At 37.8% G+C, this 14,100-nt stretch overlaps 2 pseudogenes; both read right to left on the bottom strand.

Annotated features, from left to right (window-relative positions):
* Positions 1–3,539: 3,539 nt before the first annotated feature.
* On the bottom strand, positions 3,540–5,325 carry LOC107624027 (protein CYCLOPS-like; annotated as a pseudogene).
* Positions 5,326–8,149: 2,824 nt separating this feature from the next.
* On the bottom strand, positions 8,150–10,078 carry LOC148581702 (pentatricopeptide repeat-containing protein At1g74900, mitochondrial-like; annotated as a pseudogene).
* Between the last annotated feature and the right edge of the window lie 4,022 nt (positions 10,079–14,100).

Here is a 14,100-nt window from a genome sequence, read left to right as displayed (position 1 = left end):
ATCTGGGCTCTCACATAAGCAGCTCCATGATGAGAATGGTTTCTAACTTCTAAGTGCCTAATACCAGTTGCATAGTTGTTCTGGTGCTGGAGTTCCCTACATAAAATTGGAGCTTTTTTTTTTGTTCTTGAAATTGGAGCTTTGATTGGCATAAAGTCCTCCTTTTTTTTGGTATATCTGGACCCAAACACATGCCACAAAAAACAACCATCATAAAAAAATAAGCCTAATAATATTATGAACAAGAAACCAATTTCCTAAATTCAATGAGACTAACACTAACCCACACTCATCTTCAACCTTCACACTCTTACAGAGTTTCACATAATAATATTATGAACAAGAAACCAATTTCCTAAATTCAATGAGACTAACACTAACCCACACTCATCTTCAACCTTCACACTCTTACAGAGTTTCATCTAGACACTCACTCTCAACTCTCTACCTCACTCACCTTACAGTAACTACCAACCACAACGTCAGTCAACGACGGCGGATATCGTCAAACGTCACTTTCTTCGCCGACTCCTATGTCTCGTCCCTGTGCTGTTAGTATCTGCTTACTCAGTTCAGACCAAAATAGAAAAAAAAAAAACTACTCATTCAGGCACTGCCCAAACCCCCTTAACTAAAAACCACATTCTCGCTTCCACCTCGAACATTTTCAGCCTGCACCCACTGTCCATCGCCACCCCAACTGGCAACAAAAGAATACGCCAATGCCGTAGCCAAACTCGTCCTCTAAAGCCCTAGCAAAGCCCACCTTCCAATGGTCCCCGCACCTTGTCAACAAGGTTTTGAAGTTTCTGTAGAACCACGGGCCTAAAGCCCTCCAATTCTTCAACGCCTTGTTCCGCCACCCGACCTACGTCCACTCCCCTTCTTCGTTCGACGATGCTGTTGATATTGCAGCACGCATGCGCGACTATCAGGCCATCCTTAGTCACCTAAAATTATGCGCAACAAGGGATGAACACTAAACATTCAAGAACAAGAGAAGAGAGAGAGAAAGAGAGAGAGAGAGAGAATCCCTCCCCTACTTGCTATGACGGGCTTCTTCCGAAGGCCACACTTGATTCAGGGTAACAACCCTCCTCATAGATTCTGTACTTTTAGAAGCAGACACGAAAAATACAATGTCGCTATTCCATTTTACAAAGAAACTTGCCACAATGCTAAAGAAAAAAAAATTCCATTAGATCAATTTTCAATTACAAATGCTAATATACATAGCAAACTTTATTTTTTATACAAAAAATATATTTCTTTTTCATTGCACATTGTTATACTTTTTTTGAATTTGAGCTAAAATTCTATATGTACTTAATATTTTATATAGTGTTCATTCTTAAAAATCACAATGGTAATATTTCAGCTTAAACTAACATTTTTAAACAAATATATGGTGCCCCATTATTTATATCTTCGCTTAAATTTTCACTAAAATTATTCTAAGTCTCGGCTAAACTAATCACACATAATTATGATAGGAGGTTGCATTAAGAGGAAGAGCATGATAATAACTCATTATAAAAATTAAGGTTGCAAGAACCGAACCGGTCATTAAACCGATCGAGTGACTGGTTCAATGGTTCAAAAGTTTAATCGAGATTCAACCAAGATTCAACCGGTATAATAAATTTAAAATTTTATAATTTTACATAATAAATTGTCCATAATTTATAATTAAAAGTTCATAAATAACTTCAAACATCAATCTTTATAACTAATAAAAATCAAAATGCACTTAAATGATAAAGAATTAATAATGTTCAACCACAAACAATTATTCCAATTTCATAAAAATTATAAAAATAAAAAATATCAATAGAATAAAAGAAATTAACAATAAAAATTATAATGTTCTACAATAACAATATCAGATTTGTTGAATACAATTGCTTGTGATGTTCTCCTTCTCATTCTCCTACAAATTTTCAAATCACATCAATTGGAAAAATCAGTACAAAAACAAAGAATAACAACAAATAAACTAAATATTCATAATTATAAATGATATAAAGCAAGAGTTATTATTATTATTATCCACTTGCATTGAGAATTTCACCAACATTGAAATTAGAAACTTTGACAAACCCAGTACAAAGGAACTTGCTTGGAATTTTCAATGCAAAACAATTTGAAACACTCTTTTCAGCATACTTCAAAGTTCAAAGAAGCGTATAAATTTGAACAAAAAATGTACAAGAAAGAAATGTAATTTGTGCTCCTGAAAGATGTGAAATGATGAAAAACAATTTTACCATACCACCATCAACAATTCAGATTCAGCAAAAATCAGCAACCAAAATTAATAACTCAGAATTAGAAAAAGCAGCATAAACAACTCAGAATTAACATAAACAACTCAGAATCAGAAAAAATTCTAGCATTAACAATATTCATCAACAACGCAAAATCAGAAATATCAACGGCCAACAACTCAAAAATCAGAATAAATAAAATTAACAAAATAACCAAAAACAAATTGAGGCAGTAGTGCTTACCGGCAGCGAGGGAGGAAAGAAGGTGACGGCGTGGTGAATACTCCACAGCCGAGCAAAGAGACACGTCGCAGTGAGAAAGAGAGAGACAGAGAGAGCTCGGAGCCTCGAATAGAGAGAGAACTCGAAGAGACAGATGAGCACCAGCAAATCGAGCAGAGACGATGATGGAGAAGCCCTTCGCGGCAGCGTCGCCAACAGTTCCGAACAAGCACTCGACATCGAGGAGCAAAGGATCGAGAAGTGAGCAGACCTTCCACGAGCGAAGACGGCACCCAAGTCTGTCTCTGCCGGCGGCGACAACACCGTCTATCGGAAGAGAAGAGCTCGGCGATGGGATGGGGCTGGGTTCCTACTGCCGTTAGGGTTTGGGTTTGCCCAGTGTGAGAGAGAGAAAGGGGTAGGGGTGGGTGAGGGCCTGAGGGGTTCTGAACGTTTGAATCTTTTTTTTAAATATATATATATCACTAAACCAGGAAAAACCGAATGGTTCTGGCGGTTCACCAATTAACCGCTGGTTTGACCAATTTTTAAGTCGATTTTTTGTAGGATGGTTCTTCACAGCAATCAAATCGGACAAATAACCGGTTCCTGATTAATCCGGTCAAACCAGCTGATCCGATTCAATTTTCAGAACAATGATAAAAATCTCTTTATCTTGTGGTTTTCTATTGGTGGCAAAAAGGTGGCAGTTGGGATGCCTCATTTAACTTGCGTTAATATCATTATCAATGGAACCTATGTTTTCTGAGATAGTTTTTTCTCTTTTCTGTAGACCCAAACTTTGTTTGGTTCTTAGATTATGATATTCATTGATATGATTTTCTTTTTTCCGTGAATATTAATCGAAATTTAAAAAGTATAATCTTCATTTGCAAACAAACAATGAAAGAAAAAATATATTGTAATTATCTTGTATTTGATTCTTCTAATATTAATATTGTCCACAATTTTTTTTTCTGTATCTTCTCTTATTCCTTTCTTTCCTTTATATTTAACTTTTATCTGTATATCGTCAATAAAAACATGGCTTTACAAATGAAACAGGTATCGAATACAATATGAGATAGGAAGAAACTCCATTATATTTGTTTCTAAGGATTGATCTACATACTTCCTTGAACGTTCCACCCTGCGCTTTTTTGTAGTGTCTACTTTTTCCTCTGCACAACCACTTAGTTTGAGAGATAAGAGAGAGTCAAACAAAAAGCCATAATTTCAACTCAATCATTTTTTCATCATTTTCCCTATAGTTCCCATCATGTGATCCACATAATCATGTCAAAATGATTAAGCAATTGTGAGTTGTGATTCGGACATAAAATCTCTGTCTTAGCATAAGTTAGAATTTCACATGGTAAATCTTAATTCCAATACTTAATATGCGTCTACCTGTATTCGTTAACATTACCTTGAGCATCTAACTAGTATGTTTTGTTATATTAAGATCCATGGATTTACAATTATCTAAATGCATATGATATTGTAGAAAGTAGAATCTAAAAAAGTAGTCATTAACATGGTAATCCAAAAATAAATGGCTACCTGAGACTGCTGACGATACAGATCCATATCTGTCCAGACTTCTCCTCTGCACAATTTAACAAGATTTAAAGAAAAAATGATATAAATAGTAACTATTGTTGAAACCATAATTCTATCGAAGTAAGTTACGATATGAGAGTAGGCTATACCTTTCGGTCATCTTTGAGATTATCCATTATCTATTCTCTGAAACCTGCACGTCCACAAAAACACAATTGTAGTTTAATGGGGAAAAAGATGGAAATTTGTTAAAAAAAAAACAAATAATATAAAAAATATTTTATACCGATTGAAAACCAAATAATCAAGAAATATTATATTCTGAGTTCTGAGATAAAATGACATTTGAATGCAAATTATAAATTGGACATAATAATTGTGCGGACTCCTAGTTAGTACATTGGAGTCGCTTCTTTTGGTGGATCAGTTTTCAAATAAAAGAGCTTCCATAATGAACTGACTTAGTTTATTTTTTATATCAAACAAAATGAACATGATGAAGGAAGTCAAATGAAAAGTTATTTAGGATAATCATTGTTAAAAGTTAAAACTTATACCTTTGACTTTAATTTGAGAATTCTTTGAACTTTTACTCGCTCCCACTTGTTTCCATGAGCTTTCGCCGAGAGTTTGATTTTAATTGCTAGGACCTTCACAAGCATCTAAACCAGAGGAGACAACAGGTGCAGCAGCAGAGGATTCACTTTGAGAAGGTTCTTGTGAAGCTGTCCCTAAATACATTTGGTTTGTCTGATTAGCAAAGCTATCCATAACAAAGTTCATGGATCCTTTGAGCGTTTGCAGGACTCCGTGATCAACTTGGCCATTGGACATAGCTTGAACATTCACTGGCTTCTGATGACTCCAATTTTCTGTGGAAAACAGGTTCTTGAGGACAAAAGATTCTATTTAGGCTTTTATCTGTGGCTTCCTTCTCGGCTCTCTTGCGTTGCAGTGTGTCTTTTAGTATGCTCACAGAAGATGAAACTTTATCTGCATCACCAAATTGAAGTATCTTGAAGGTAGATGAAGATGAGTTGGATGGAGTCATGAATGATCGCTGCTGGTTTGGAAGCTCATACATCGAGTGATAATCAATCCCAGTTAAATTTTGCGGCTTCTTGTTTCATAGTGTCAATACCATCACCATGTTGAGGCACCATGCACATAGATTACCTTGTGCTGCCTTTGCATTTTGCATTTTAGTATACCTCCTCAATTCGGACGACCGGCTTCTAGTCATTCTTTGATCGCTAAGAAACCATGCCTGCATTTAACAATGAGACTTCAAATGGCTAAGAATATTAATTGAATAATGGCTTCAGCCGAGATTTTGATACGTGGTGTAAACACCTCAAGGCATCGAATAGGAGAAAAGTGAATTAAATTTGGTAAATTTAAGCATAAAAAACATATTTTTTACAATTAAGCACAATTAGGGAGATATTCACAAAAACATGCAATTTCAAAGAATAAATGCAAGATAAATTAATAAAATCTACTCTTTTTAAGCCAAAAATAATCGTAAAATATGGATTTATCAAATAGCACAACACCCAGAACGCAGAGAGAAGTTCAAAAGATTAAAGGAACCAACCTCGAAGGAATGCGAAGCGGAAAGGATGCACAACAACAGCAAAACACGTACGACCCAAAACCTCAAATAAACGAACAAAAACACCCAAACAGGAATTCAAGAAAAACAAATCTTGAAAGAAGAGGGGTTACAAAGAACTTTTTGAGAGAAAATGAAGATGAAGCAACTCAGAAAAAAAAGCGAAAAAGAAGAAAGAGAACGGATTTTTGGTATTTATAAGATGCTAAAGGCAAAGAGGTCATTTCATATCTCCTCATTTATGACACGCACGGTTACCAAGGTAACCACAGAAGTAACGTACAAAGACTACGAAAAGACGTTACATTTCAAAATTTTCACAAAAACATGTCCAGTACCTGACTTAGTTTCCAAAAAGCCGATGTATTCGACATGATCTATTATTAAGCGCACAAGGAAGCAACGCGATCTACAAATGCTGGAGGCCGACCTTGTCAAGCTCGGACTCAAGCAAGGGCACTGTTCATACCCTAGTCCAAAAATATAGTCAGGCCCAAAATAAATAAAAGTCCACCCAAAAGAGCTGGCATCATCTACACCTATCCGACCTCATAGAGTTTGGTTCAACAACTCCCCTAGAAAAAGGGAAAGGTTATCCACCATTAAATGTGGAACTATACTAAAAGGTGGTTATCTATTCTACTATAAATACACTGATATCCTCAGGTATATTCAGGACCCAATCTAATAAAAACCTGCTTTAAACCCTTGCTAACTTAAGACTCAGCACCTCGGCACAAGTAGAAGTCGGACGCTACCCCAAAAGGAGTCTGGACCTCACATTCAGACCCAAAAGCAATCTAGTTTCAGATAACCCGTGAAACACCTATATTTTTAAATATTGATAATTAATTGATGATCAAATATAACAAATTTTGATAACTCTTAATATTTTCCTTTAAAATATAAAAAATAACTGAGACTTAAACTGTGCAAAACAAGTCAACCACCATACTTTTCTTTGAGTAAAGAGAGAAATTCCTAATTTGAACGGCACCCCCAAGCCCATTCATCCCTAACATCAACTGACTCTCAGACAAAGCTTCACTGGCTCACTCACCGCACCTCACACTCTCACAGAGTTTCACCCAAACACTCACTCTCACCTTTCTACCTTACTCGCCGCACGGTAACTGCCGACCACAACATCAGCCAACGATGGCGGAGGTCGTCAAACCTCACTCTCTTCGCCAACTCCTGTGTTTCGTCCCTGCGCTATGCTCACTCAGTTCAGACCAAAACAGTAAAAAAAAAAAAAATACTCACTCAGGCACTGCCCAAACCCTCTAAACCTATTCTTGCTTCCGCCTCAAACATTTTCAGCCTGCCCCCACTGTCCATCGCCATCCCAACCGGCAGAAAAAGAAGACGCCAATGCCGTAGCCAAACTCGTCCTCCAATCAGACCCCAAAACTCTCTCCATACATACACTCCCCTTCTTCGTTCGACCACGCTATTGACATCGCAGCACGCATGCGTGACTATCAAGCCGCGTGGACCCACTTCCAAGACCCTCATCATCCTAGCCGAGCGTTATGCCTCCGCTGGAAAAGTCTATCGGGATGTTAATGTATTCCTGTCCATGCAGCACGTATCACTATGACATTGTAGCATTAATCCCGAGTAGTTACTAGTTACTCACGTCATAGTTACTTCCTGGTTGTAGTTAATTGTTAGTTAGTTATGAGTTAGTTGGTCCCAGTTAAAGTAAGCTATGAGGATACAAAAGAATACTCATATTCACAAGCTAGAGAGTAGAGTTTAATCAATTTTTTATGGTCAGTTTTGTCAGAGTAAGTTTACTCAATTTTTCATGGTCAGTTTTGTCAGCATAAGTTTAATCACCATATGAGTACTTCTCAACTCTAAATACACAATATTCTCTGATGCAAAATGTTCCATGACCTATTTTCATGTATCAACAATAGTATAAGCTAAAAGAGAAAGAATTTGGCGGAATAATACTACCTCTTGTTTATAATAGTTTCATTCTTAGTTTTGGTTACATTCCTAAATCATAGTATCTACATATAAGTTGAATCTACATACAAGGGAAAAAGAATAAAAAATTATGGATGAAGGATTATCTGTATTGACGAAACAATGACACACAAAACCACTAGTAAGAATTAAGGAGTTAAATATTGACAAATCCAAGTCACAAAAAAGATGAGTTTTCGGAATCAATTTCAAAAAGTGATTGATTCCAATTTTGCTACAGCATTAATCATGCATTCTTTCTCCATTCAGGCACTATACCACAACCAAAAATAGAAAATAACATATGTAGAACTAACATAGATTTAACATAATATAGACAATATCACCTTAGCCTGAATTATATGCAATAAACAGAAGCTGAAGGGGGAACAAAATCAACGAACCTTGTGTGGATGAAGGCTCTCTATGGCATGATCATCAAATACATTGTCCAAATTTTGAGTTCAATGTTTTTCCAAACTCAAGTCTAACATTAAGGGCCTCACAATTTCAACTGACGAGGAAGACGACCGCACCTGCTCTGCATACTTAAAATCTCCCTTGCAAAATCTTGATTGCCGGTTAGGACAAGCCCATTTAGCACACGATTAAAAGTAAACTTCCGGGGTAAAAACCCTCTATTGATCATCTCTAACAATAATTTTCCAGCCACCATCAAATCCTCATATTTCTTTCTAACAAATATTGCGCTAATCAAAACATTGTACGTATCTAGATTCGGCAAGCATGACCCGTCCCCCATCTTCTCAAACAACTCCAAACCCTTCTCAATATCTCCAGCATCACATAAATACCAAATCACCACATTATACATTTGAACATTTGGCTGACACCCCTCTTTCTCCATTCTAGCCATAAACCGCAATGCCCTCTCCATCTCACCAGCATGACAGAAACCTCTTATCACAGCATTGTAAGAAACTGAATTTGGCACAAACCTCTTCACTACCATCTCTTCAAAAACCAAGACAGCATTCTCCACATTATCTTTCTTGCACAAAACATGCACCAAAGCATTATAAGTAGCAACATTTGGAACAACCCCCTCTCCAACCATTTCATAAAAAATTCTCTTTGATTTCTTAACCTCTCCCGCAACCCCGAACCCATAAATCATAGTAGTGTATGTAACAACATTAATCTCGCACTTCCTCCTCTTCATCTCCAAGAAAAACTCCCAAGCTTCATTCAATTGACGAGTCATAAAATACCCTTTCAAGATTATGTTATATGTCACCAGCGTTGGCATGATGCCCCTCTCAACCATCTCCTTAAACACCTGCAACGCCATAGGGGGTCGCTTAATCAAGCACCAACCATTGGCGATTATGTTGTAGGTGACACTGTCACAATTAAACCTGCTCCTGAATGTCTGAAGAGGTTATGAGCCATCTCCACGCGCCTTGATTTGCACAAAATGTCAAGGATAGTGTTGAAAGAGGCAAGGTCCTGGTTTTATCATCAAAACTAAATTCTCGAGATCAAACAAAAATTAATAGAAACAAGACAGCTTTGAATTGTATGTGTGTGAAATAGAGAATGAGAAAACTTGGGGCGTGCTTGGCTTGTGTTTCCAAGTTATATATTATTTCTATTGTTTTCTATTTGCAGGGATTTGTGAAAGGAAAATCGAAAATAGAAAAACAAAATAAGAAGTTTTCTCAGTTCTCGCTTTTTTTTTAAACACAAAATATTGAAAATAGAAAATGTTTTCACAAACCAACCGGGTCCTTGAGTTTTGTACTCTACTCTGAGTATTCTTTCGTATCTTCATAGCTTACTTTAACTACCACCAGCTAACTAATAACTAACTTATAACTAACTACAACCAGTAAGTAACTATCACGTGAGTAACTAGTAACTAGTCGGGATTTATGCTACAATGTCATAGTGATACCTGGCGGCAGCCGTGGTGGTGCATGGACAGGAACACATTAACAGCCCGATGGGCTTTTCCAGCGGAGGCATAGCGCTCGGCTAGCATGGCAAGGGTCTTGGGAGTGGGCCCAATGTGGAGGGAGCACATGCAAACCACAAGGGCCCACGCGGCCTGATAGTCGTGCATGCGTGCTACGATGTCAATAGCGTGGTCGAACGAAGAAGGAGAGTGGACGTAGGTCAGGTGGCGGAACAGGGCATTGAAGAATTGAAGGGCTTTGGGCCCGTGGTTCCACAGAAGCTTTAAAACCCTGTCGACAAGGTGCGAGGACCATTGGAAGGTGGGCTTTGCTAGGGCTTTGGAGAGGGTTTTAGGATCTGATTGGAGGACGAGTTTGGCTACGGCATTAGTATCTTCTTCTGCTGCCAGTTGGGGTGGCGATGGACAGTGGGTGCAGGAAGAAAATGTTCGAGGTGGAAGCGAGAATGAGGATTTTGGTTTATGGAGTTTGGGCAATGCCCGAGTGAGCATTTTTTTTTACCGTTTTGGTCTGAACTGAGTGAGCAGACACTAACAGTGCAGGGACGAGGCACAGGAGTCGGCGAAGAGAATGACGTTTGATGACCTCCGCCGTCGTTGGCTGATGTGGTCGGCGGTTACCGTGCGGTAAGTGAGGTAGAGAGGTGAGAGTGAATGTCTGGGTGAAGCTCTATGAGAGTGTGAAGGTTGAAGGTGAGTGTGTGTTAGTGTCAAGGTTGTAAGAACCGAACCGGTCAATGAACCGATAAAGTAACTGGTTCACTGATTTAATGGTTCGACCAGAGTTTAATCGGAATTCACCAGTTTAATTAAAACACAATAATTGAAGATACCCCAATGCATGTTGCAAACAAAACACAATAATTTGTATCAGATGCAAGGAAATGCATTGATGCCACAAAGATATCCTATATAAACGTTTAAGAATTATAGGAAAATTTCCTTAAAGCAGGTACAAATAGCTCTTGAGAATGATATCTTACAACTTCTAGTAGAAAACACATATTTAAACAAAATTGTTGGACTAAACTTTCAATATGAGAAATAAATCATTATAAAATGCAGCAGAAATCATATCATTAAGTTGACTATAGAACCTTGTATGCAAAAAGTAAAGGTGTAATAATGGTGTTTATTATCGACATAAATAGCACCAACTAAGATGAATCAAATGTGACCACAACTTTCAAAGCAACTGAAACTTAAACCAATGATTGTAATTCTGAAGCTGCTTGGATCGTGCTAGTAATGATGGCAGGAAAGAGAAGTACTAAAATTGCCAATTTAATTATTTTGATTTATTATAACCAAATCATGAAAATATTCAGAAATGCATGTGAGAACGGGAAATCAAAGCATACCGTAGAAGTTACAAAATTGAGAGGGCCATAGAAGAGAAAGGGGACACAGCAAAAATTATTAACAAAATTACACAATATTATCACAGTGCTTACCGGCGGTGAGGAGGAAGGGGAGTGACGGCAATGACAGAGGAGACGGCGACACAGGCGAACAGAGAGAGAGAGAGAGAGAGAGAGAGAAAGAGCTCAAATAAAGGAGACTATGACAGAGCTTCCACACACGATGCCTATACCCAACGGAAAAGAGTGGCGATGACAACGAGCAGGGCTGCGGGGGATGCTGTGGCTGCAGGCTATGGGAAAAAAATGTTTGTTTCGTTTCTTTCTTTATTCCTTCTTTCCCATTCCCTTGATCACACTAATTGTCCAGTCAATTCTTCAACCTAGTAAGTAATAATAATGCCAAATCAAAATGCTACACAAAGAAAAAAGGACACAAAGTGACAAAAAAAAGGTGGTGTGGAGCTAATAAAATTAGAACAGCTAAAAGTACAGCATGATTAGTAATCCTTCCCAAAAGCCTTGCATTGCAGTGCCATAACATATCATATAATCTAATATGAGTTAACTCTACCAACCAAAAATTCAATTGAAGCGCCTAGCATGATCATCAATGTGCATATAGACAAATTAGTTGTTCCACACCAGAGAAAAAGAACCAGGTGCAAATCCCATTTTTCCATTTCAAAACCCCCATATATTTAGAGATGTACATGGTTATGTGATAAACCCCAATTTTGTAGTTTATATTGTTAGAATTTGGGGGGTTTTGTCAGTATTTCTCACACTTATTCACAAGAAATGCATGGTTTTGTGTTCACTTCCTAATATTGCTTCATGATGAAAAACATGCTTGTTTTGCATTAAAATTACCATATTTTGATCCTCTTCTATTGCCATTCGATGCCGTGATGTATTTGTTGAGTGATTTCAGGAGTTATAGGGTAGGAATGAACTAGAAGAGAGAAAGAAAGCATGCACAAAAGGGAGGAACATGAAGATTTGAATTTTTGAGAAAAGCAGCATTGGCGCGCACGCGCACTCCACACGCACGCGTGGATGAGGATGGCTGGAAGCGGCGCGCAAGGATGGACGCATCCGCGCAGATCAGAGGATTTCTATCGACGCGCACGCGTGGATCACAAAGGCAATCGGCGCGCACGCACGCACGGGAAGCTGCACATGACCTCATTAAAGGAAATCGTTCCTGGCAATTTCTGAGGCTCATGAGGCCCAAAATCAAGCTATTTCTGCATGGAAAAGACCCAAGGATGCTAGGGAGAAAGGGGGGATCAATCATTTTACACTAAGACACAATTTTAGCTAGTTTTTGGTTCTTTGTTCTTCTAGAGAGAGAAACCCTTGTTCCACTCTAGATCTTGTTTTAATTTGATCTTCCCTTGTTGAATTCTGAATTGAATCTTGTTAATTACTAGTTTTGATAGTTTAATTTGAATTCCTTAGTATAATTTTGCTTAGATCTTGTGTTAGTTTTATGAATTCTTATCAATTGTCATCTTATACCTATTTCATGAATGTTGTGAATCTTGCTTTGTTGATGTTACATTGATGATTTCTATGATTAATTGTATTGTTTGGATAATTGTATGTTGATAATTGTTAGTGGGTACTTGTTAAATTCAATTTAATTGCAATTTGAACATGTCTTTTATTAATGCTTACCAAGTGTTTGAGAATTGTTTACCTTGATTATGGAGTAGTTCTTTTCACTCTTGGTCTAGGCTAAGGGAATTGGGTAAACTTGAGTCATTGGGTCTAATGGATTTGATGATTTGAGAGCCCTTAGTGGTCAATTTGATAGCCATTGACGCTAATCTTCTATTAAGTCAATTAGTAGTGAGGTTAGAACTTATGGGTTGATGTTGACCAAACCATTTGACGTACTTCAAGTATAGAAGTAGACTTAATGAGTTTGGTTCCTCATAATTGTCAAGATATGGTTATTAGACAAGGATGGTGACTCCAATTTCCATGCCTAGCCAAGAGTTGCTTTTATCATTCTTATTTGAAAATCCAAAATTCTTAATTACTTGTCTTAGTTATAGTTGCTTGTTTAGTTTAGAATAGAATCATATTGGATGTTATTTTGTTAGTTTGGAATTGCTTATGTCTTGCTTAGTTATTTGAATTAGTTTCTTGCATTGTAAGATTTCTTGCTTGTTAAGATTCTTAGTTTACATTCTTGCTCATGACTCACAACCCCGGATTTCTAACCAATGTTGAAGCACATGTTTGCCCATTCCTTGTGAGACGAGCCGAGGTTTGAATACTTCGGTTATTTCTATTGGGGTTGGACTTGTGACAACCAAATCCCTCACTAAATTTGATCCTCGAGGCTTGTTGTCGGTAGAGCTATACTTGCAATGCAACTTTATTGAGAAAATCTTTACCGACATAGTCCACGAGCGCACCATCAAATTTTTGGCGCCGTTGCCGGGGAATGGTTACAACATATGCCTTGATATTGGTTATGTGAATATGTGAATATTGTAGATAGTTTAATTGCTATACTTAGCTATAGTTTAGATTTCTTTTACACTTGTGCTATGACTCTCAAGTTTGATGACTCGGTCTCAACCGATTTCTAGCTTAGCCGATTTTGATCCCGAGATTGAAAGAAATTTGTTACATACTCGGCAAGCTAGACGGAGGTTGGATTATACGGTTAGTACTTCGGCCTCTCTTGAGGAACATACCGAATCACTAGGCGGTACCGAGAGTGACTTGGAGTCCGCTACTTCCTATTCTTCTGTTGGCACTAATAATACATCTTTGCATCCTACAGGTGAGCCAGACATGGCGGAGCCATTGACAAACCCCAATTCGAGGATCAATCTCGTGCTGATTTCAGGGGTTTTATCAATGATTTCACACACTTTCTACATGAAAATACAAGATTTTGCATTCCTCTCCTAGTTTTGCCTCATGAATGAAAACATGCTTGTTTTGCACTAAGATAGATACATTTCTAATCTTCTCTTGATGCCATTCGATGCCGTGACTCGTGTGTTAAGTGGTTCCAGGATATAGAGTAGGAATGGACCGAAAGAGAGAAAGAAGACGGGTACGAAGAAAGGAAGCATGAAGATTAAGCCTTGGGAATTCTCGCATAGGCGCGTGTGTGCACCTGGC

The sequence above is a fragment of the Arachis ipaensis genome, chromosome B10 (assembly GCF_059453495.1).
Source record: "Arachis ipaensis isolate K30076 ecotype BB chromosome B10, ASM5945349v1, whole genome shotgun sequence".
NCBI classification, from domain to species: domain Eukaryota; kingdom Viridiplantae; phylum Streptophyta; class Magnoliopsida; order Fabales; family Fabaceae; genus Arachis; species Arachis ipaensis.
This window is presented reverse-complemented; position numbering and strand designations above follow the sequence as displayed.